The following is a 23180-nucleotide window of genomic DNA, read 5'->3' on the forward strand; positions in this document are numbered from 1 at the left end:
TACATATTACCTCAACTCACCAGTGCCCCCCGCACATTGACTCTGTACCGGTACACCCCTGTATATAGTCTCGCTATTGTTGTTTTGCTACTGCTCTTTACTTACTTATTTCTTATTTTTATAAACTGCATTGTTGGTTAGGGGCTCGTAAGTAAGCATTTCACTGTAAGGTCTACACCTATTGAATTCGGCACATGTGACTAATAATATTTCATTTGAAATTAGGGATAAAAAAAATTGGGGTCAAAGTTTAGAAAAATCTAAAAACCATTTAGTCTGTGAAGAAAGAAAGAAATAAAATACATTATATTGAGGAAGACAGGAACAAAATCATAGAACTGGCTTTACATTTCACTTGGACCATTCACAAACTCTTCCCTCGTGCTAAAGTTGACTGTTTCTGCCTCCCTCACCGATTTTCGATTCCCATATAGCTGGAAGAGCTGGTGATATGACGGTGCAATTAAGTCCAGTCAATGTATTGCTCCGGAAAGCTGAGGCATGTTTCCCCACGGAGTGGTTGAACACATAGGCCAATGCCTCAAAAAACACCTTGTCCTCAAAGCCAGGGCCTCTTGCCCATGCGTGAACTGATGCTGATGACATTCACATGTAGCTGGGATGCCTTGGTGGCAAAAGTTGCACTGAGGGGTCCACAGATTCCATGCAAGAGGCTGGGGAACACATGGAGTGGAGGAAAAGTATTTTAACACCATGAGACAAGTACATTAGATACATCCAAAATGGTAGTGCACTCTCAACATGAATATAAATCACAAGTGTGGGTGAGGCAATGTTGTAAGGCTTTTTCAGTATTATCTGAAAAAGCAAAGGTACTTGCATTAAGTGGAATGGTGAGGTATACTTTGATCAATATACATAATATTTATTTCAATTGCAGAGACCAATGAGCCATTATATCGTCCTCCTCAACATTATCTGAGAGCATGTGTCATGGCATTTCCAAAATCCCTGTAAATGTTGAGGAGTCAGAGTGTGTGGATTATTTGAGGCAGACAGTGCCACCAGGTCTTCAAAATAAGTACTGCTTTCTTTACAGAAAAGGCACAGGGCGCTATTTTTTAGAAACCTATATGTTAAAGACTTAATTATCTTAACTGTATTTAAATCAGATACACTACATTCAGGTTCATGGACTAGCATCATCCCTCAGTCTTCAAGTGATGAAGGTTTATTGAAGACCATTGGGTTTACTTGGAGTGCATACCCACTGAGATGAATGAATGGCCCTATAGGCTATGTCTTTATAATCTCATTTAATGAAAACTGCATTACTAAGTAGGGAGTTTTGTGTTTAATCATCCAATCGATGCATCACTTTGGTCGCTCTAAAATAAGTGTGTGTGTGGGATGAATAGGCTAAATCACGTGCAAATTAATATGCGTCAAACATGCGTGAGAACACTAATCTACATACACTGACTGTGGTCCGAACAAGGTGCATGCATCAGTTTTGTGCCTCCCTCAACTCTGAGGACAAGAAAGCGAACTGCAGCTACAGACGACAGTCACACAATATCCATCTCGAGTCTGACCGTGCAGACTTGCCTCAAGGAGAGAGAACAGTGTTCTTAGGAACGAATGCGTGGGAGTTGCTCACTTCACTCGCATCCTTTTCCTAGTGGACGATTGAAGGCGCATTGGGAGCCCCTTTCCGACCGAGGGATAGCGAGCTGGCGGAGAGAGGAACCAGTGCGTCGTCGGTAGACAGAAGAACAGGGCAGTTCCTCCGGACTATCCATTTCTATTAAGTCACAGGCGGTATCGGAATCTGGGGGAACCGTGTTTTTTTTAAAAATCGTGTCTTTCAAAGCAATGGACTCGAGATAGGGGGTCTCAATTTGCCTCTTTCTTGACAGGGAGTTGCCGTTGGGAGATATGCGTAAAGGATGTTTGGAAACAGCAGTAGTAGGTGAGTATCCCTTTAGACTCGCCCGCTGCTAGTATTGTTGCTGTGGTACCAACGTGATCAATTTAGAAAGGACACTCGAAATGGATACCATTTGTATTAATGTTCAATTGATGTCAATAGTGAGTACGTTTACATGCATATTAATAACTCGATATTAAACTGATTATTGCAGTAGGCCGAGTATGGCATTATTCATGCTATTTGTTTATCTTAATCGGCGTAAAGTCATATTTGATGCAAGCATATACCAATTATAGCAATCTTTCGAATTATTAAGACGTGTAACGTTACGTTTCAGTGGTGTATTTGATTTGCGCATGTGCTAGCAAGAGCAGCGCGAGCCTCCTGCTTTTGCCCCAGTGAAGTGAGTTCGGAAAAATGGAAAGTATGCATTTTAGAAATAGTTTTCCCATACAAACGTTATACGTCCGAACTCAGAATCAATTATTTTTCACAAAAATAACATGGTCGCTGTGGTAGAACGTTTATTTTGATTGGCGATTTTCTGCATGTATCAAAGTCCCATCAGCTCGTCTGATTTCAGATGTGTGCATGTAAACAGGTTTTTTCGAGAAATCGTTATTCTTGCAACGCATGTACATGTTTACATCGAACTATTACATTACTATTCACAATTATCGTATTGTTGTGTGCATGTAACCATTACTCAGTGTCGGCCAAAAGTCGTGTTACAGACGGTGCAAGGGGAGAGAGAGCAGGGCGGGCTCCGGTTTACTAGACTGGTGCGTGGGTTTCGAAATATGTATTGTAGCCTATCCAAATCGGTATCTAAATACAGAATGTATTTCAAACAATTTAGATGCGTAAATGCCTCCGTTTTCTTATTACCACAATGCATTAAAATGTGTGGTCATTGTGAAAACGTACACCTGACTATGATTAATTAAATTGCCTTTAATAATGTTCCAATACAATATTGATTATGCACCTGATTTATAGAGACTGAAAGCTGAATGTTGTAAGTTTCCCTGACAATAGTAAGGAATTTGAATAGGGAGTAGGCTATAAATAATAGAGATATTCACATCCTCTTCAGGTGAATTACCAAACCATTAATGTGCTAATTCAAGTGTAGTAACCTTTTCTAATTCATCCTGTGTACTTGTAGGTATGATTGAGATCATTAAGACTATACCCTCTAGATAGACTACAGAAAAAGGGGTACCAGTTGGTGATTCAGGACATGTATTTCTCTCTCTCCCTCCTCTCTTTCTGTTCTCTGTGTGTGCGTGTGATCTTTCTGTGTGGCGTGTGTGTTATCAGCGAGGATGGTGAAGGATGAGTATATTCAGTATCATAAAAGGTTTCTCGCCTTTGCCCGTGAAAATGTATGGATTTACAACTCAGTCACACTGTGACGCAGGAGTGAGCTTTGTGATCAGTCATATTTTATTGATAGGGAAAAGAGTATTTGAAAAGAGGCAGATGGCTCTCACTACATGTGCAGCATAACAACCACTCATTGTTCTCATGTTGTTGATTTGGTTGGAATAATGTGCATCCAAAATTAGTCTCAATGCTGGTTGCCATAATGTTAGTTGATCAAGTATGCAACTAAAATGTGTGTTTATCCAAGACCATATCTTGCATCTTTAACTTGAGCATCATGCTACATTGTTCCTTTGTTGTAGCCTACCTGGATTCCAATGTCTGTCCCCTTTTTTTTAAACAAATACCAGTTTCTTATTGTCATAACTATACATCATATAAATATTATATCATAAGACTGTGCGATGCTGGTGCCCTTCTGACATTCATAAACTGATGTATTTTGGGTTATAAATAGCCTAAGGGAGGAGAGAAACAGGGAGAGCAGCTTCACTGTAGATGTCATCTCGGATATTAAAGCAGCATCCCTGCTATCTGTGAAACACAAGCCATGTAGATGATGGATGCTTGAACTCTGGAGATGTTGGAGACAGCTTAACATCTGCAAGGGTGTGGCAGTGTGTATTCTCATTGTTTTCACCAATATTGTTGTTTGTTCCGTAAGAGCTTTTGGTTGTATGCCTATCTGGGCATTAAATCAAGGGGGCTGCTGCTAACCACAGCTGATAGTAGGCTAAGTGTTATCCGCTTTATCCAATCACCCTGCCTTCATTAAACAAATTAAAGCTTGGCAACCTTGCTGTTACACTGCCTGTCAATGGCGTTCACCTTTTCACCCCCGATGAAGGATAGACAGATGCAGATTAAATGCCCCGGTATCTGTGTGTAAGATGTCGACGATGAGTATAACATTTCTCCTCAGTAAGGGCTCAGACACACCAATAGCGTTTGCTGTCGGAGAGTACTTAGCAATTCTGAACGTAATTTGAGAACCGAGTGCGCAACGATCAACAGCAGGTGGTACCTAAAACACAGGGCGCTGAACGATTGGCAGACCAGCTCTAGATTCACATTAGGTGCGAAGTGTGCAAGCCTTAATGCCCCGGAATCTCTGATTCAAACTCCCATTAAACAGCTTTGCAAAGCGTTATAATGTCAAAATATGTGTAGTTTCGCTGAGCACCCAACTATCTTCTTTTACACCCGTTACGTCCGTTATGTACTTCCAAAAAAGGTTGAAATATTTTTATATCATAAGGAAGAACACACCGGATGTAATGGGAGTAAATGAAGGTAGTTGCTCAGTGAAACTCCATCTTTGGTGAGTAAAAAAATTATTTTGACAACATAATGCTTGCAGAGCTGTCTAATGGGAGTTTGAATCGGAGCTTCCTGGGCGTTAGAGAGGAGACACGTCATACTCATTGTCGACATCTCTAATGTACAGATACTGGGGCAACCCAACCCCAAAGCAGATGTTATAATATATTACTGGTTGCTTATGCCTACCCATATATACTGTATCTCAATATATTGTGATATACATGGGTAGGCACTTAGCAACCGGCAATAAAGGAATTTTCCTTTTAGTATATTTGTTGTGACAAATGCAAAGCTTACGCTTAATACCATTAGGTTTTGACATATTTGATGGTTACATTGTCTTTATTTGATCAAATACAGTCCGATATTCCCATGTCATGCATGCAGTAAACCATACATAATCCCAACATCAAGAGGGGATTATTGCTGCATTATAATCACCTTCATCAGATTTTGCATTTTGACTGGTTGCAATTCAATATGTAACCTGTGTCTAGTACATAGCCACGTTTGAGGTTGGGGAAAAACCAGACAGTACAACCTAAAGTGCTTAACCAACGCCACATAACCTCAAGGTTGGGAAATAAGTGTAGTGTGTAAATAAGACAACATGACTGAAGGCTTGACAACCTACAGTGCAGTACTTAGTTCCACCAAATGACCAGCAGTGCCAGTGAGTCTAATATTGGCTTATGATGTGTTCCAGTGTCGCTGAGAGACACTCATCCTTGGTGTAACGCTGACACCTTCTGCTGTGTTGACAAGGTGTTTATTAGTCCCCGTTGTGAGGCTGTCATTTGGTAATTTCTGTGATGACATAGCACATTATTTTCAGTTGACATAGGGGAGACCAATTAAGTTGTTTACTTGGCCCTTTTCACCCGATGCTACCTCAATGTTGTCAGTTAATGCCTCAAGGCAAATGCATTGTTCAAAGGACATTTCGAGGCTGGCACTGAGTTTGTTAGCGGGAGGTGTCTTTTTTTATTTGGTTTCCAATCTCCTCTGTACCTCCGTGTTTGTCCTTGGTAGTCCTTCTTTGAATCTTAGTAGCAGCAGTCTCCTCTGTGTGATTCATTCCAGGACAGCCATATGCAATTTTTCAAGGTCTGCCGGAGTGGCGGTGGCAGTGTTTGTTAAGATGCTGTGTTGCAGTGTTTCATGTTGCCTCAGTTGTGGACTCCAACAGTGAGCTGCATTTCTCCTTCTGGTGTGAAATCCTCCCGAGCAGCTTGATGTGGATGGTTTTGTCTTCAAATGTGTCACTTGGGGAACAGTTGTTTTACATTGCCTTATCCCTCTCCCCTCTTCTCTCCGCTCAGTCAGGGTTGAACCTCCGTATGATGACATTTATTGTTTCCTTCCATGGCCTTGAGATAAAACTCATTGACATGTAAAACAGCCAAAGCCTACCCCCCCCCCCCCCCCCCGTCACATTTGATGGTGTTTATGAGGCGTCGTAACTAACGTACAATGTTAATACTGTGTGCTTCATGTAGGGGAGAATGGGGTAAGTTGAGCCAAATTGGTTTGTTGAGCCACCCAGTGTGTATAGGAAACCATACACAAAATGTATCTTCACTAAATATTTAGGTCCAACAAACGGATTTTCACAAAGTCAAGTGAATTTGTATTATAGGTTTCATGATTATTATATCTAAACAAGAAGTAGATTGTTTTGGACATCAATTGGTGTTTGCTACAATATACAGTGGTAAACCTAGCTTGCAATTCTGTCCTTATAGCAGTGTGGACTAATATAGTGAAAATGTTTGCCTTGGGGTAAGTTGCCACTATACCCCATACCAACAATAATGATTACATTTGGTCAGTTTTATGCATAATGGCCCTGATTCCGTTTTGGGTGGAGATCTAATAAATTCAAGTGTGGCAGAGGTGTGTCTACAGATACTATTCTGACCTTGACTTCATTCCATCACCTTCACACGCAAGGAAACCATGAATAAGGTCTAGCGAACCTACTGGTTCCAAGTGGAAAAGCATCTACTTAATTTGTTTTTAGATAGAAATCACACCAGTCTCAGTCATACGGCCGCAAACTGAAGTATATCAACATATCAACCTTCCCACAGAAAAGTTTATGAAATGCTATGCCATTATGCAGAATTTAAATTGTACTGCCTTTTAACTTGCAGGGATGGGCACTCTAATGTCTTCAGTAAAGGCAAACTTTCTCTGTTTCCTATTTCTATCATGTTAAATATTAGCCACTATCAGTGTCAACCATCAGTAAGCATAAAAACACATATTCAACTGCCAATTTACTGTTAGTTCCCTTCAGTTGGTATGGCCTACATTATCATTCCATTGTTTTGTTTACCTTTATTCACCTCCTCTGTAAATGGCGTCACAGCCTTGTGGTTGTTGCTAAGGATTATTAGTAACAAGTGATGATATAAAAAAGACATGTAGGCTAATTAAAACGTTATGGAGCGCAGACCAAACATTAACAGTTTGAACCTGACACACGGCGCAATACTTGGCTGTGTCATCACACAGTTCCATGGTTAGTGCAGGCAATAGATCAGGGTATAGCCTACTATTGTACACTTTTCTCCCTATCATAATTCTGTGTACACTAATCTTGCAACAGTACCATGGGTTAAAGAACTGAATTGTGGCAATTTTCAGAATGAATCAAACCACCATTTTTTTATTCATCAATATATTTAGTGCATAAAGGCTCTCCAAACCTGTTATTTTTTATTTATACATACTTTCCTAACATCAAAATCTGCCTAAATAATCGACAAGATCTGAGTATTTTTAAAGCTACCACTTGGTGTTGAAACGGAGACGAATATGCATATATTTAGATGGCTTTCTTCCATTGATGCCTAATACATGAACCCGTTCTCTCGTCTGTCGCCAACGTTCTAATTAAAGGTACGGCTAAAGATAAATGTACTGAAAAGCCTATTGAATGAAAACTCCATAAGAAAATCTGTTGGCCAACAAGTGGTATGGTTTTCAGCGGTTTAATTTCATCTATTCAGCCTGTTCAAGGGAACCACACCTGCAAAGCCCGTTACGCACCTTCTTAAGGTAAGTCTGAATACCACCTACTCAGAAGTGCGTAGGAAATATGTGATTCCCTAAGTCGGAATTAGGCCCAATATGCATAGTAGTATTACAATTTGTGGCCGACTGGCTCATTTCGATCTTATGTAGCAACATTTTAAATGGTCTTTGTTACATAGGATAAAAGTAGAGACTCAGTGGTAGAAAATGGTATATAATATTCTACATTTGAGGAACAATTGGAAAGTAATTCTGCTTTGATCAACTTGTAAACCCACTTTTGAGAAAATGGCCCTTAAATATTTGCTGCACCTACTGGAGAGCTCCTCTTTATCTACACCCGTTCAGCATCATTCACACCATCTTAAGCCTTAGCCCCGCCCATCTCTTTTAGGATTCACATGTGAGGCATGTGCTAAACAACCAAAGATTAAGACTTAAAGCTAGTTTATACTACGTCTATCGACATGTTTGTAGATAGAATATTCATGATGTCACTGTGACACTATTGTTGTCCGACATCAAACTAGTCGTTGTCGTTATGACAAAGAAATTACCATATCATATAGCTGACAAGGTCTTAGTTTGTATTCATTATTCCAGGAAAATAAACTCATAACAAGATCCTTATTTGCAAGATAATTACAGAAAATAGCTTACGGTTGTGAGTGTGACGAAATAAAAGCAGGGCATTCTACCGGAGAATTTTAAAACTTGGACACTGTCTCGTTGGCATAACGTATATCCTAATTTGACTTTGGGGCATGCAGGTCATGTTGTTTTTCACATTACCATCTCTGGTAAACACATACTATATCAAATCAATGTTTATTTGACTTTGGGGCAGTGAAATGATTATGCAAAGACATGTCATGTTTAAAGTCATTAAAACTCTTTTTTTTCACAAATTAACAAACAGTTTTCTCTGGTAAATCTACTTTGTGCATACTAAGTTTTATCAAATCAGTTTATGTTTATTTGCCTTTGAACACATGAAAATTCCACAGGATAGGCTAATTGACATCAAGGATTGGAGAGGACAAAGATCATACTTTTTTGGAGAAACGTCTGATGAAACAAAATTGAACTGTGAAATGATTACTTGCAAAGCCGAAACACTATCCCAACATGTACAATGGAAGTGGTGTCTTGGACTATTGTTTGTACAGATGAATTACCTTCACGTTTTTGGTTCCCAAGGATCAGATTAAAACTCATGATGTTTTTCAACCACTCCACAAATTTCTTGTTAACAAACTATAGTTTTGGCAAGTCGGTTAGGAAATCTACTTGAGTCTATGTATGTAATTTTCCGACTTCAACTGTATATACATATATACCCCAGTTTGTGTGGAGTCTCCTCCTTCTCTCTAAACATTACATCTTTATTGCTAGGCAGGAAGTTAAGGGATACGGGCAATAAACTGTTTATTCTCCCTTAAGGTGACCTGACCTTCGACCCCTTCCTCACTAAACCACATCTTTCCACCCTTATCAGTGCCTTCAACATGTGATTGCCCTTCCTTTACTCAATACATTCCAAGCTTAATTGCCTCCCATATATATTCCTCCTACAGATAACCATTAACCTCTGGTGTAGACAATAGACTATAGCACTCAATATTTCAATAGGATACCTGATAATTAACAATATTCCAAGTTTAGCCAGAATTCAGAGTGTATGCTCAACTTACCCCATACCCAGGTAAAGTTGTTTATCTCTTATTAACCATTTATTCACATGACTTTACTTTAATAAAATATTTGTTTAATTTGATAACTTTATTTCAAACTATCAATCACTTAGAGAAAATATTTTTAGGCTTGCGAAGCAACTGCTTTTTATCCCTCTCGATTGAGTGTTCTCTCTTCTCTCAGTCTCTGTGTTGCGCATTGGATTACGGTCATTGTAGTTAATTACCCCAAAAGTTCTGCGCTAAACTATGTAGAATATTGGCTTGTTGGAAACTACAAGTCCCTACTAAATCGCACAATTTAGGCTTGATCTGATTTCTCTCTACAGAATCTGCACATCGCGCCAACAGAAAAAGACAGGACAAAATGGAATTCAAATACTTGAACCGACATTGGTCAATTAGTTATTTAACAACCAAAAATATCTGATATTTCAGTTAATTGCTCAGCACTAGTTGCAACAGTGTTTTTTTGGGAGACAACTCGGATGCAAACAATGCAGTTGAAATGGGATTTATTGCACTTTTTTGTAATTCAAATTCTTACTTAACGCTATGGAGGTTTTACAGGCCTTGGGCTGAGGCCCCATTTACAGATAATTGTTTTAAAATCTGTAAATGGGATGGGATAATAGTTTCTATATGTCCATATGGGATAATAGTTTCTACATCTGTATATGGAACCTTAGCCTGAGACCCGTAACAGATTTTGGGGGTTTGTTCGAGATCGAGGAAACAAGACCCAGATCCACTAAACAAAGGCCCACACTACATATCTCTGTCACAGTTGGTCAGATGGAGTGCATGTTGCCATATTCACATTTGGAGACCATGTTGTGGATCTAAAAGCTCTGGCATAATGACTTGTGCGTTTCAGCTTTTCAGAAAGCTGAAGTATGGCTCGTACATAACCACTTTCAGAACAAATCAGGTGTATTGTCATTGAGACTGGCAAAAATAGAACAGCCGCTATATAGAACAAGCACTAATCTTTAAATAAAATGTTCCACTTCAGTGGTAAGAGCCATGTTGAATCACTATTTTTCTCTATTTGATTTGCCGAGGTGCCTTAAAATGAAAGGAGAGTTTTAAGACCGGAGAAAAGGGTTACATCTTGCATTAAGGACAGGACATACTTTATGGCTGATCATGAGGGTATTACAAGACAATGGTGGTAGGTTGCAATCTGAGGCTTTGTTGGCCACATGAACAGTTATCTATTCATGGACATACCATTGTACACTCCAAATGTCTTACACTTATGATATTTACCATTACTCTCCATTCTATTACACCGATAGGCACATTATGTTGGTGAATTGAAAAAAATAAACCAAACCTTGGATTTCTGCTTTAACAACATAGTAATGCAGTGTTGTAATCGATCACAACTGCAGTTCACCGCTCAATCCCCATGTGGTACTTTGCTATGCGATGAAATGGAAATGACATACCCAGTTTAATCATCTGTGTTAAACCCTGAGAGTTGTCCGTAAGAACCAAAGGAGAGAAGCAGGTCTGTAAGAACCAAATGATAATTGAAATGGACCATGCACTGACTGATTGGATCCTTGAGAAAATGCCAGTGGGCATTTATGAAGTTCAGAGTTACTGCCCATACACATTGTGAACCCTGAGGTAACAGAAACAATAGCTGCGTGTCTTAAAATGGCAATAGCCACCAGAATTGGATGCCTGCCGTTCACTTCGACAGTGATATTTCCAGAAGCTGTTGCTTGCCTAATTTATTCTGCCATTAGGATTAAAGCAAGCATCTTCTTTCCAAGCTCAACTTTTGTCTCCCTGTTGCGTAAATAGGGAACTGTAGAGAGCATTCACTCACATTGGATTAGAAAATACTTGATATACACGGAGTGTACAAAACATTAGGCTCTTTCCATGACATTTACATTTTTTTATTCATTTAGCAGACGCTCTTATCCAGAGCGATTTACAGTAGTGAGTGCATACATTTTCATGCTGTTTTTGTGTATGTGTGCCGTTCAGAGAGTGAATGGGCTAGGCAAAATATTTAAGTGCCTTTGAGCGGGGTATGGTAGTAGGTGCCAGGCGCATCGGTTTGTGTGTGTCAAGAACTGCATTGCTGCTGGGTCTTTCGCGCACATTTCAAGAATGGTCCACCACCCAAAGAACATCCAGACAACTTGACACAACTGTGGGAAGCAGCTGCCTGTGCACATCCAACATCCTCCACGTCCTGTGCCATGTAAAATGCATCATTGACGTTCACTCTATCATCTCGGTCGGTGGTAGGAATAACAGCCTGTCATACAGCACTTGTAGTGCTCAGGAGGATGCATTATTGTAAAAGGCTGTTGTGGTGGTGTTGAGCGAGGTCTTGGGTCAAGGGCTTTGGAGGTGTGATTGTGCTTACTGTGGCCCTCCATGGGGGGAAATCAGTATTCAGTGCACATGGGGCAATCAGTGCCTCGGCCGGTGCCGGCATTGCCGGGAACAAATTAAACTGCATCACCCATCATTGGAAGGATGTGATGATGGACATGCGTGTCACTCGCCAAATGGGGGGAGCTGTAAATTGCATTAAGATGGACGGTTAACGGCCCAGCGTGGGGTCTCCGTAGGGTTTCCTGCCTCGCTGTGAGAGCAGAGACAACCAGCATCAGCTAGCACCACCTGGGTAAAATAATAGAAGCAGTTCTGTAATTTGGGTTTGTTTATTTTTTATGGCGGCCATATTGATATACACTGAGTTTATAAAACATTAGGAACACCGTTCTAATATTTAGTTGCACCCTCCCCTTTTGCCCTCAGAACAGCCTCAATTTGTTAGGGGGCATGGAAGGTGTTGAAAGTGTTCCACAGGGATGCTGGTCCATGTTGACTCTAATGCTTCCCACAGTTGTGTCAAGTTGGCCGGGATGACCTTTCTGTGGTGGACCATTCTTGATACACACAGGAAACTGTTGAGCGTGAAAAACCCAGCAGTGTTGCAGCACAAACCAGTGTGCCTGGCACTTACTACCATACCCCTTTCAAAGGCACTTGTCTTGACATTCTGAATGGCACACATACGCAATCCTTGTCTCAAGGCTTAAAATGTATTATTTAACCTGTATCCTCCCTTTCATCGAGACTGATTGAAGTGGATTTAACAAGTGACATCAATAAGGAGCTATCACTTGGATTCCCAAACCATAAGACTGCTGAACAATTTATCAATAGCCACTTGGACTATTTACATTGACCCCCCCCCCTTTGTTTTTACACTGCTTTTACTCACAGTTTATTATCTATGCATTGTCACTTTACCCCTACCTACATGTGCAAATTATGTCGACAAACCTGTACCCCCACACATTGACTCAGTACTGGTACCCCCTGTATATTGTCCTCGTTATTGTGTTACTTCACATTTTTTACCTCAGTTTGTTTAGTTAATATTTTCTTAACTCTTTTTCTTGAACTGCAATGTTTGGTAATGTTTGAACTGCAATGTTTGGTAAGCGTTACTTACAAATAAAATTAGATTCACCTGGTCAGTCTGTCATGGAAAGAACAGGTGTTCTTAATGTTTTGTATACTCAGCAGTATATGTTATGGAGCTGTGACAGGGTTCATTATTCATGAAGTTTCGACAGTTTAGGGTTTTTGTGGCCCATTTCTGTTTGAGATAAACTGTACTTTGATCCAGGTGTAAAAGAGATGCATAGGCAATAAGTGAGTTTTCAATGGTTACTACTAGAACAACACTCCAGTAGGAGTGGGGGATAAGGGCTAGAGTTGTGTACTAAATCCCAGAAATAATGGCTGTAAAAATACCCTGTTGAGATAGTTGGTGCAACGTTTCAATATGAGTGCTCTTCTCCACACTCTCATCTGTCTCCGGTTAGCTTACCCCTTCGACTGATGAGAAAGAAAGTCAGAGCGTTCGCACGACCCCATGGAACCCAGCACCCTTCAATTTCGACTTGAATGACAAATTCAGATCAGAATGATTCCATTTGTTATTAAATCACGAAGAACAGTTCACAGTATTGTCAAAGCAACAATTTTTTTTATCCTACAAAAGCGACATTGATGCAGGCCCTTTGGTTACCAGCTTTGGATTGATGGAAAAGCTTTTGCTGGATATAAAAAAAAATATCCACAGGCTCTTAATGCATACTCTCAAAGCCAATACATTTTTAACCAGATCTAACGTTTTAATGGGTGCCCATCTCTTTAAAAAGATCCAGACGTCTAACAGAGGCCCCTTTTTTTGTTGCCCCGACTCAGAGAGACATTACTGTCAGTTAATCACATTAGAATTCATTAAAGACGTGCTCTCTGCATTCAACCACTGCATGGAAATGGGCCCTCCCTGATGCTCGAATTACAGCTTCTCAGATAATTCTAATATTTGAATGTGTTTCAAGCCCATTGTCTCTTCAATTCACGGGATCAATGTGGTTGCTTTTAATCGGTCTGTCAACAGCCACAGCCAGTGTATTCATGGTTTGCAATAATGTGGCCTTTTCCAGTGGAACAAAGGAAAATCTTGATTTTTAGTACTCTAAAAGAGCTTAATTAGAATAGTGTTCATAGCCTTTCATGAGTCTGTGGCTTTGTGGAATGAGCAAGTCAAGAAAAGCAGTTGTGTGTGTTCTCTAAGAAACATGTGTTTTTGCCAATGTCTTAAACAAGAGAAACAACCTGTGCTTTCTTACCAGGCTTCTAATAAGGGTCGGTCAGAAAGAGAGGGAAGGAGAGAGAAATGTATTGAGACATAGTGGAAGAGATGGAGAGGGATTCAAAACAGAGTGATAAAGCTATCGATGGAGGGGAAAGTGCAGGAGGAAACAAGAGGTCAGATTTCAGTTTATCGACCAGTAGGGAGGCATGCTTCCATGAGGAGATATCTGGTGTACAGTGCATTAGGAAAGTATTCAGACCCCTTCCCTTTTTCCACATTTTGTTACGTTACAGACTTATTCTAAAATAGATTAAATTAAACAATTTCCTCATCAATCTGAGTATCACATCCGGTCGTGATTGGGAGTCCCATAGGGCGGTGCACAATTGGCCCAGTGTCGTCCGGGTTTGGTCGGGGTAGGCCGTCATTAGAAAACACCAAGACTCTACATAGAGCTGGCTGCCCGGTTGAAATAGTTGTTTTTTATGGGGCTCTATCTTCAGATAATCGCATCGTATTCTTTCGCAGTAAATCCTTTTTAAAATCTGACAACGCAGTTGGATTAGCAAGATTCTAGGCTTTCGAAAACATGTGAGACACTTGTAATTTCATGAATGTTTAATATGACTATTTATGTAGCGATCACAGTATGTTGTCGAATTTCAGCCCGCTACCGGGTTCCGTGCGCAGAGGTCTAAAAGGAACCACCAGCTTTCATATGTTCTCAGCAAGGAACTTAAACGTTAGCTTCCTTGCATGGCACATATTGCACTTTCTTCTCCAACACATAGTTTTTGCATGATTTATTTGAGGCTAAATTGATTTTATTGATGTATTATATTAAGTTAAAATAAGTGTTCATTCAGTATTGTTGTAATTGTCATTATTACAAATAAAAAAAGGTCCGATTAATCGGTATCAGCTTTTTTTGGTCTTCCAATAATCGGTATCAGTGTTGAAAAATCATAATCGGTCGACCTCTAGTAGGAACGGCCTAGCCAGGTAGGATGCAAGAGTGTCCAGAACCTGAGACGCCCAGCCCTGAAAGGGCGGGGAGAAGTCTCTGGTTGTTCAGTGTTGGTCTAGAGGGGTATCTATTTTCGATTAAGGAAATCATGAAAACAACAGTTCTTCCTTCGAAATGCTCTTGCAGAACAAGAGCATTCAATATTAGATTTTTGGAGAGGTTGGTGTAATGCCAGTCGGCAGAGAGGAGATGGGAAGATGGTTGGTTCATGCTCTTGAGACAGCAGGAGCGGTAGAGATACTCTTAATGATCGGCTATGAAAAGCCAACTGACATTTGCTCCTGAGGAGCTGATTTGCTGCACCTTCCACAACTGCTGTGATTATTAGCCTCATAGCCTGGTTCCTCTCTAGGTTTCTTCCTAGGTTTTGGCCTTTCTAGGGAGTTTTTTAGCCACCGTGCTTCTACACCTGCATTGCTTGCTGTTTGGGGTTTTAGGCTGGGTTTCTGTACAGCACTTTGAGATATCAGCTGATGTAAGAAGGGCTATATAAATACATTTGATTTGATGCTTGTTTTAATTTGACTTACTGTAGTCAAGTGTTATTGCTCTCTGAGTTTCTAAACTATAAGACCTCCTGCAATTCAACTCTTGAATGCACCATAGAAGAAGAATTCTCTGCCACTCTCCACCCAAATTCTCTTAAAAGCTAATTGTATGAATGTAATAAGATTTGAGGAAATAATTTAATTCATTGAGTAATGATACATTTGATACGCCAACATCCAATATTCCTAAAGAGCATGAGGGATATCATAATTGTTTCAATCTTCTTTTAGTTAATTGAAACTGACTGCTAATCTCTGTTTTCCAGCAAATGAGTAATAACCCATAATGTGTCGTCTAAAGCCCTATTCGTACGGGACTTGTATTACTATAGAGCGTCAGTTATGTTTTAAGCATCATTTTGTTCCCATGTTCTAACAAAAACTACGTTTAGCACCTTTTAAACAGTAATATCCCTCAAAACACAGGAATGTCGGTTCACACGGGATAAGAATTATTAGAAGACCTGGGAGGTTGACAAAAAAGTAGGTTATTCAGGCTGGGATTATTACACTACCACAATGTGAAAATTACTGACATAGCAGATTTGACAAAAATTACAGATGTGTTGTTTTGTGCTCATACACTTAATTACATTACCTAACCTAAGTAAAAACGAATCCTGTCCGAATAGGGCTTTTGCCATGTAACAAAATAGTTGTCAATTTGTTGAGGTAATCTGAAGAGATTTCACCCCATGCTTCCTGAAGCACCTCCCACAAGTTGGATTGGCTTGATGGGCACTTCTTATGTACCATACGGTCAAGCTGCTCCCACTACAGCTCAATAGGTTGAGATCCAGTGACTGTGCTGGCCACTCCATTATAGACAGCTGACTGCTTCATAAATAGTTCTTGCATAGTTTGGAGCTGTGCTTTGGATCATTGTCCTGTTGTAGGAGGAAATTGGCTCCAATTAAGCACCATTCACAGGATATGGCATTGCTTTGTAAAATTGAGTGATAGCCTTCCTTCTTCAAGATCCCTTTACCCTGTACAAATTTCCTACTTTACCACCACCAGCGCACCCCCAGACCATCACATTGCCTCCACCATGCTTGACAGATGGCGTCAAGCACTCCTCTAGCATCTTCATTTTTTCTGCGTCTCTGTTCTTTTTTTGTGATCCAAACACCTCAATCTAAGATTTGTCTGTCCATAACACTTTTTTTTTACAATCTTCTTCTGTCCAGTGTCTGTGTTCTTTTGCTCATCTTAATCTTTTATTTTTATTGACCAGTCTGAGATATGGCTTTTTCTTTGAAACTCTGCCTAGAAGGCCAGCATCCCGGAGTCGCCTCTTCACTGTTGATGTTGAGACTGGTATTTTGCGTGTACTATTTAATGAAGCTGCCAGTTGAGGACTTGAGGCATCTGTTTCTCAAACTAGACACTCTAATGTACTTGCCCTCTTGCTCAGTTGTGCACCAGGGCCTCCCACTCGTCTTTCTATTCTGGTTAGAGATAGTTTGAGCTGTTCTGTGAAGAGAGTAGTACACAGCGTTGTACGAGATCCTCAGTTTCTTGGCAGTTTCTCGCTTGGAATAGCCTAAATTTCTCAGAACAAGAATTAGACTGACGAGTTTCAGAAGAAAGGTCTTTGTTTCTGGCTATTTTGAGCCTGTAATCAAACCCACAAATGCTGATGCTCCAGATACTCAACTAGTCTAAAAAAGGCCAGTTGTATTGCTTCTTTAATCAGCAATACAGTTTTCAGCTGTGCTAAGATAATTGCAAAAGGTTTTTCTATTGATAAATTAGCCTTTTAAAATGATAAACTTGGATTAGCTAACACAAGTACCATTGGAACACAGGAGTGATGGTTGTTGATATTGGACCTCTGTCCACCATGATTTGCAAATAAATTCATAAAAAATCCTACAATGTGATTTTCTGGATTTTATTTTCTCATTTTGTCTGTCATAGTTGAAGTGTACCTATGATGAAAATGACAGGCCTCTCTCATCTTTTTAAGTGGGAGAACTTGCACAATTGGTGGCTGACTAAATACTTTTTTGCCCCACTGTATGTAAACTTCCGACTTCAACTGTACACGTCCATGCAGATGTTCTATGCATTGGCTTTAGTGATGGATTTTCCCTCGCCTGCTTCCCATCAAATTATGTAATGTTAATGGGATGAGCACACCGAGATTAACGGGAGAGATGGAGGAGAGTGGCAAGATTGATGAAAGAGTAAAAGTGACGATCAAAGACGAGAACATGAAATGCCATTTGACCTTGTCTGTCTTTGAAGCTCAAAGTAGTTGGGTACCTGCGGGACTGGGAAGGGGAAAGAACAGGTTTTGGGGGCCCCAAGATGCAAGAAGGGGGGCCAAAGTGAACTCAACTCTATCTCATTAGGGATGATCGGCTGGTGGGACTGAAAAAAAGGAAAATCAATTCAGGAAGACATTGAGAGTCTAAAGTGCAGAAATGACTTTTCTCCGGTGTGTCTTGTACTGAACTGTAATACGACTCCCTATATGCATTCAATTTTTTACTTAAGATGACAAGTAATGGGCTTGGTAAATTGGTGAAGCCGGTGTTAGGCTATGCCTAAAAAGGAGCCTTGGAATTAATTTCCCCCCACTAATGCAGTTTCCCCCAGCCTGAGCATTTGGTAGATATGCAAATGTGAAATGAATCATTCAGATTCTTTGCCGTTCATGGAGCTGTCTCCTGATATGTTTTTAATAAGGAGCGCCGATAAGGAATGCCGGCAGTCAGTGCCATTCACCTTGGCTGCTCGGCCAGCCTCGAGTGTTGGCTCTGTGGACAAATTGAAGTCTCATGCCTTGGGGCAATCCTGGGCACGCGTTCAGGAATCTGCCTTCAAGAAACCTGCTATTTTAGTATTTTCCCTAGTTTAATATTTTTACATGTTGGATATTCAATTGAAACTAATTTAAATCAGAAACTACCGTATAAAAGTCCCATGTCATATTCACTACCAATGTGGAAACCAACACTACACAATGGAGATAAGCATCTCTAAAAGTGTCTCCAAAATGGTTTGATATCAACAGATGATGCATTGCCATGGTATATTACTGTTCAATATCTAGGAATGGGGCAAGGGTGCTCCACCTATGTAATGGTATAGGAGAAAGACCACAGTTCAAATACAGTGCTTCATATTGATACTATTCTGACAAGGAGGCAAGATGCCCTTCCACAGGGTGTATTTGATAACACATCTCAAACAGCGAGTGTGTGCTTGGCTTATAAAGGAATCCTCTCATAGAAGACACTTTCATTTCACAGGAAACAAAAGCAAGAGACAAGTCATTCTCATAAATTAATGGCTGAGTGGCAGAATGCATCACAGATCTCAACACGCAGATAGGTGTTGATTTGTTTTGATATGAAATGTTTTTGGGACCTAATTAGATTTCCCAACACAAAGAGATCTGTAAATTCACATGCGTATGAGCCACCTGAAATACAGTCAGATCTTTCATTGCTTTGAAAAGTTTTTTTGGGTGAGTGAGAGCTGAGAAGAGGCCTCGTGATTGTTTTTTTTATTTCCTTGTTGAGGGTCACAAGTGTTGACAAAGGGTTAAAAGTCAAGGCGTTGTCATTGTGTATCCACACAGGGTCACCTTGTCATTGATCTAGCCATAACGTTTGAAATAGATTTCCCTGCCAGGAGTATTCTGCCTCCTCATGAACTCCTAGGATTAGCAGAGCTTCCAAGATTTGGTTTCTTCCATTCGGTATCTTCTTCACGACCTAAGCCCACACAATAGCAGGAAAACAAAGGCGGTGAAAACAAGGATGGGAGGACAGCTTAGACAAGTAATTTTGTATTTTAATTACACAGAATTCCCATGAGCTCCCCACTTTTAAACACTTTGAAATTGTTTGTTGTTTTCTTCCCATATAATCTTTGATTATGTGAAGGTCTGAATTCTTTCCCATAAGCCTCTTAGGTAGAACTGGAGAAGGTGGGGATTGCTCGGGGGGGGGCCTACACCAGAGTCAAGGGTGGACAGCTTCTTTTTCCAACCACTACTTTTTTTATCCACCCCTCAGCCCAGTCTTCATTCTGCTTAGTTTCCATTTCTAAGTCAGTATCAATATCGCCATTGAGTGGGTTTTTATCTGACTAATTAAGGCTCTTTCTATGCGTTCTCTCCAAGGACTGGGATTAGGCTCTGCTATCTCCAAGATGGAGTCTCTCTGGCCTGCTGGCCTTGTTTGTTCTCTTTTGCAATGAGAAAAGACCTGATCAGGAAATTGAGAAATATGGACCTCCTGCAGTCCGGCCAAATCCTTGAGATATAGGCTTGTGTAACTAGGTATTTGTGCATATATTCCATGAACGTCAATGCATGGTTTATATGGAAGTTGAAGTTTAGTGTGTTTTGTAGATAGGGTTTGACTATGTGTGTACTAGGAAGATGATACTATTGACGAGGTGTGTTTTGAACCCTTCAAAGTAGTCTAGGTTGTCAACAACCCAAAATGTGGGTTTGAGATGTTTTAGGCATGCATTTGAAAGTATTGGTATTTGTTTTGTAGGCGAACTGTCTTTAAGTTAAGAATTTGCAATGTTATTTTCAACCAGTGAACTGATAATGTCAATAATTTCACTCCATTATGTCTCACCATTCACATCACACCCCTGGTAGGTCTGAATTCTCCTTTTAACCCATATAATCCATAACCCACTAGACCATAGCCTATTATACAGATGCCTTGCCAAGCGGCCATGAGCATTTTTAAATCAGGACATTCATTCTACACTCTTGGAAAAAAAGGGTTCTTCGGCTGTCCTCATAGCATAACACTTTTTTGGTTTCAGGTAGAACCTTTTTTGGTTCCATTATGAACCCTCTGTGGAAGGTGTTCTACATGGAACCCAAAAGGGTTCTTCAAATGGTTCTCCTATCGGGATGGCCAAAGAACCCTTTTAGGTTCTAGATAGCACTTTTTTTCTAAGAATGTAGTTGCGGCGTGGACACTGACTCACTGGCTAGGCAGAGGCATCAGTCCCTGAATTTTAAACAGCCTGTTGTCCTGAGTTCTCTCTCTTTGTAGTGGGCCAAAGTCAACAGGATGGGCTCGACACCTATTAAAACCTAGCATAGCAGAGCCTTTTAAATGGAGACTTAAGAGGCAGAACTTTCCCTAGCTCGATATTATATTCTGGCAACCTGTTTATGATTATGTGGGTGGTTTATGAAGCCCTTTGACTTTGCTAGTATTGCGGGGAGGTAAGCTAATTCTGGGTTGTGGCTCAACTACGCTTTTTTCCCCCCACCGTGTGTTAATGTGTTGGTTAATGTGCGTTTTTTTCAATTTGCCGCCGTTTTTTGATAAAGCACCTATGATAAATTGTTTTCTCAAGTCACTGCATAGGCATTTGAGAAGATAAATTATGAATGAGTAAACAGAAGTGACTGCTGAGGCAGTTTTATTTATTTATATATCATTCAAGAGCGTGGGCATTTAAGGGCCCGAAATCAAGAACTGTTTTGGAAAAACAACGGCATTTTTCCTCCTTTACGGATCGCGCTGAGATGAAATTGCATCTCTTGAATCTTTCACTGTTTGTAGACTTGTTTGAAGGTGAGGACGAAGTTGGAGTCTCTTGGAAACTCTTAATTTAAGATTAATATCTCACAGAGTTGGGGTAAACCTTCTGAAGGTATATCCTTTTTAAAAAGTATTACTGTTGGTAAATAACTTGCCTCTTCAAATATAAAGCCTAGCTCTCTTTTGAATGCATTTCCTGTGAGTTGTACGCCAGGACTATTGATAGCCAATGGCAGAGTTTGATAAAGTAGTACTATGGGCGTGGAAGGAAGGCCTTAAATGCTGATTAAATTATTGCAAGGCTGTTAACTGTTCCACAAAGACTGGCTTGTAAATCTGAATTCTTTAGCCCAGGGATATTCTAATCTTACCCTACGAGGTCTAGACCACTGCTGGTTCTACCTGATATATAATTGTACCCACCTGGTGTCCCAGGTCTAAGTCAGTCCCTGATTAGAGGGAAAGAATTCAATGTCCAGATTTGAATTTGAGGACTCTAGACCATACAATGTTTATATCCAGTTTATTAGTCACTAGGGCTTTCAATTGATTGGTCAACATTTTTAAATGTGTATTTTTCCATATATAGACACATCCTATGTGGTTTAATCAAATAAACTATACTGAACAAAAATATAAACGCAACATGCAACAATTTCAAAGATTTTACTGAGTTACAGTTCATATAAGGAAATATCAATTGAGATAAATTCATTAGGCTATATCCAGTGGGGATATAGCCTCTACTAGGAGCCTGGAGGTGCTGTGCCATTTTCTAGCACAGGGTCACTCCTCCCCGCATGAATTACAGCTAATTTCCTAAATGTGTCTTTGTGAGCTGCAGGCCAGCAAAGCGATTGGGACATTTTTCTGCTGCAGTGGGAGGAAGACTTTAAATGCCAGCCGTGATTAAAGTCAATATTGCCCAAAACCTGTGGTTGAATTGAAAAGGGCAGTCCATAAGCACAGATGAAGGATATCAAGGATATGGAAGGATTCTGCATGGAGGAATGGTATAAGATCCCTCCCCACTCATAAAACATTTTTAGGAAAAAGGCTCAGTTCCTTTATCCTTGCAAGGTGAGGTATTGAAAACAGGGGTGTCAATAATTTTGAAAACATTTGAGAAAAAAAATGTATTACTTGTAAAACAAATATTTGTCTAAATTATTTTAGCATACAATAAAGCTCAGTATTTGAATTATGTATTTTATACAGTAATTTGCGTGTGAATAATTTAGGACCTCACTGTATGCTTTGGTCAGCATTGTGCCGTAATGGCAGCGTAACTTCATGGTTCCTGCAGATTTAATCCTTTGTAAAAATTCTCTGTCTTAGGTCAATTAGGATCGCCACTTTATTTTAAGAATGTGAAATGTCAGAATAATAGTAGAGAGAATGATTTATTTCAGCTTTTATTTCTTTCACCACATTCCCAGTGGTTCAGAAGTTTACATACGCTCAATTAGTATTTGGTAGCATTGCCTTTAAATTGTTTAACTTGGGTCAAACGTTCCACAAGCTTCCCACAATAAGTTGGGTGAATTTTGGCCCATTCCTCCTGACAGAGCTGGTGTAACTGAGTGAGGTTTGAAGGTCTCCTTGCTCGCACACGCTTTTTCAGTTCTGCCCACAAATTTTCTATAGGATTGAGGTCAGGGCTTTGTGATGGCCACTCCAATACCTTGACTTTGTTGTCCTTAAGCCATTTTGCAACAACTTTGGAAGTCTGCTTGGCGTCATTGTCCATTTGGAAGACCCATTTGCAACCATCTCAAGACTGGTGTCTTGAGATGTTGCTTCAATATATCCACATACTTTTCCATCCTCATGATGCCATCTATTTTGTGAAGTACACCTGTCCTCCTGCAGCAAAGCACCCACACAACATGATGCTGCCACCCCCGTGCTTCACGGTTGGGATGATGTTCTTCGGCTTGCAATCCTCCCCCTTTTTCCTCCAAACATAACATAACATGGTCATTATGGCGAAACAGTTATATTTTTGTTTCATCAGACCAGAGGACATTTCTCCACAAAGTACGATCTTTGTCCCCATATGCAGTTGC

The 23180-nt window shown here is 40.2% G+C and overlaps 1 protein-coding gene across 1 annotated transcript in view; it reads left to right on the top strand.

The window, feature by feature from the left end:
* The first annotated feature begins 1458 nt into the window (after nt 1-1458).
* Nucleotides 1459-23180, top strand: part of lingo1a (leucine rich repeat and Ig domain containing 1a) — a 60595-nt gene continuing 38873 nt past the window's right edge. Inside the window, exon 1 of the mRNA XM_029668738.2 lies at nt 1459-1933. The gene's annotated coding sequence lies outside the window, so the exon portion shown is untranslated. The remainder of the gene's footprint in view (nt 1934-23180) is intronic.

This window comes from Oncorhynchus nerka, linkage group LG9a (genome assembly GCF_034236695.1).
Source record: "Oncorhynchus nerka isolate Pitt River linkage group LG9a, Oner_Uvic_2.0, whole genome shotgun sequence".
NCBI classification, from domain to species: domain Eukaryota; kingdom Metazoa; phylum Chordata; class Actinopteri; order Salmoniformes; family Salmonidae; genus Oncorhynchus; species Oncorhynchus nerka.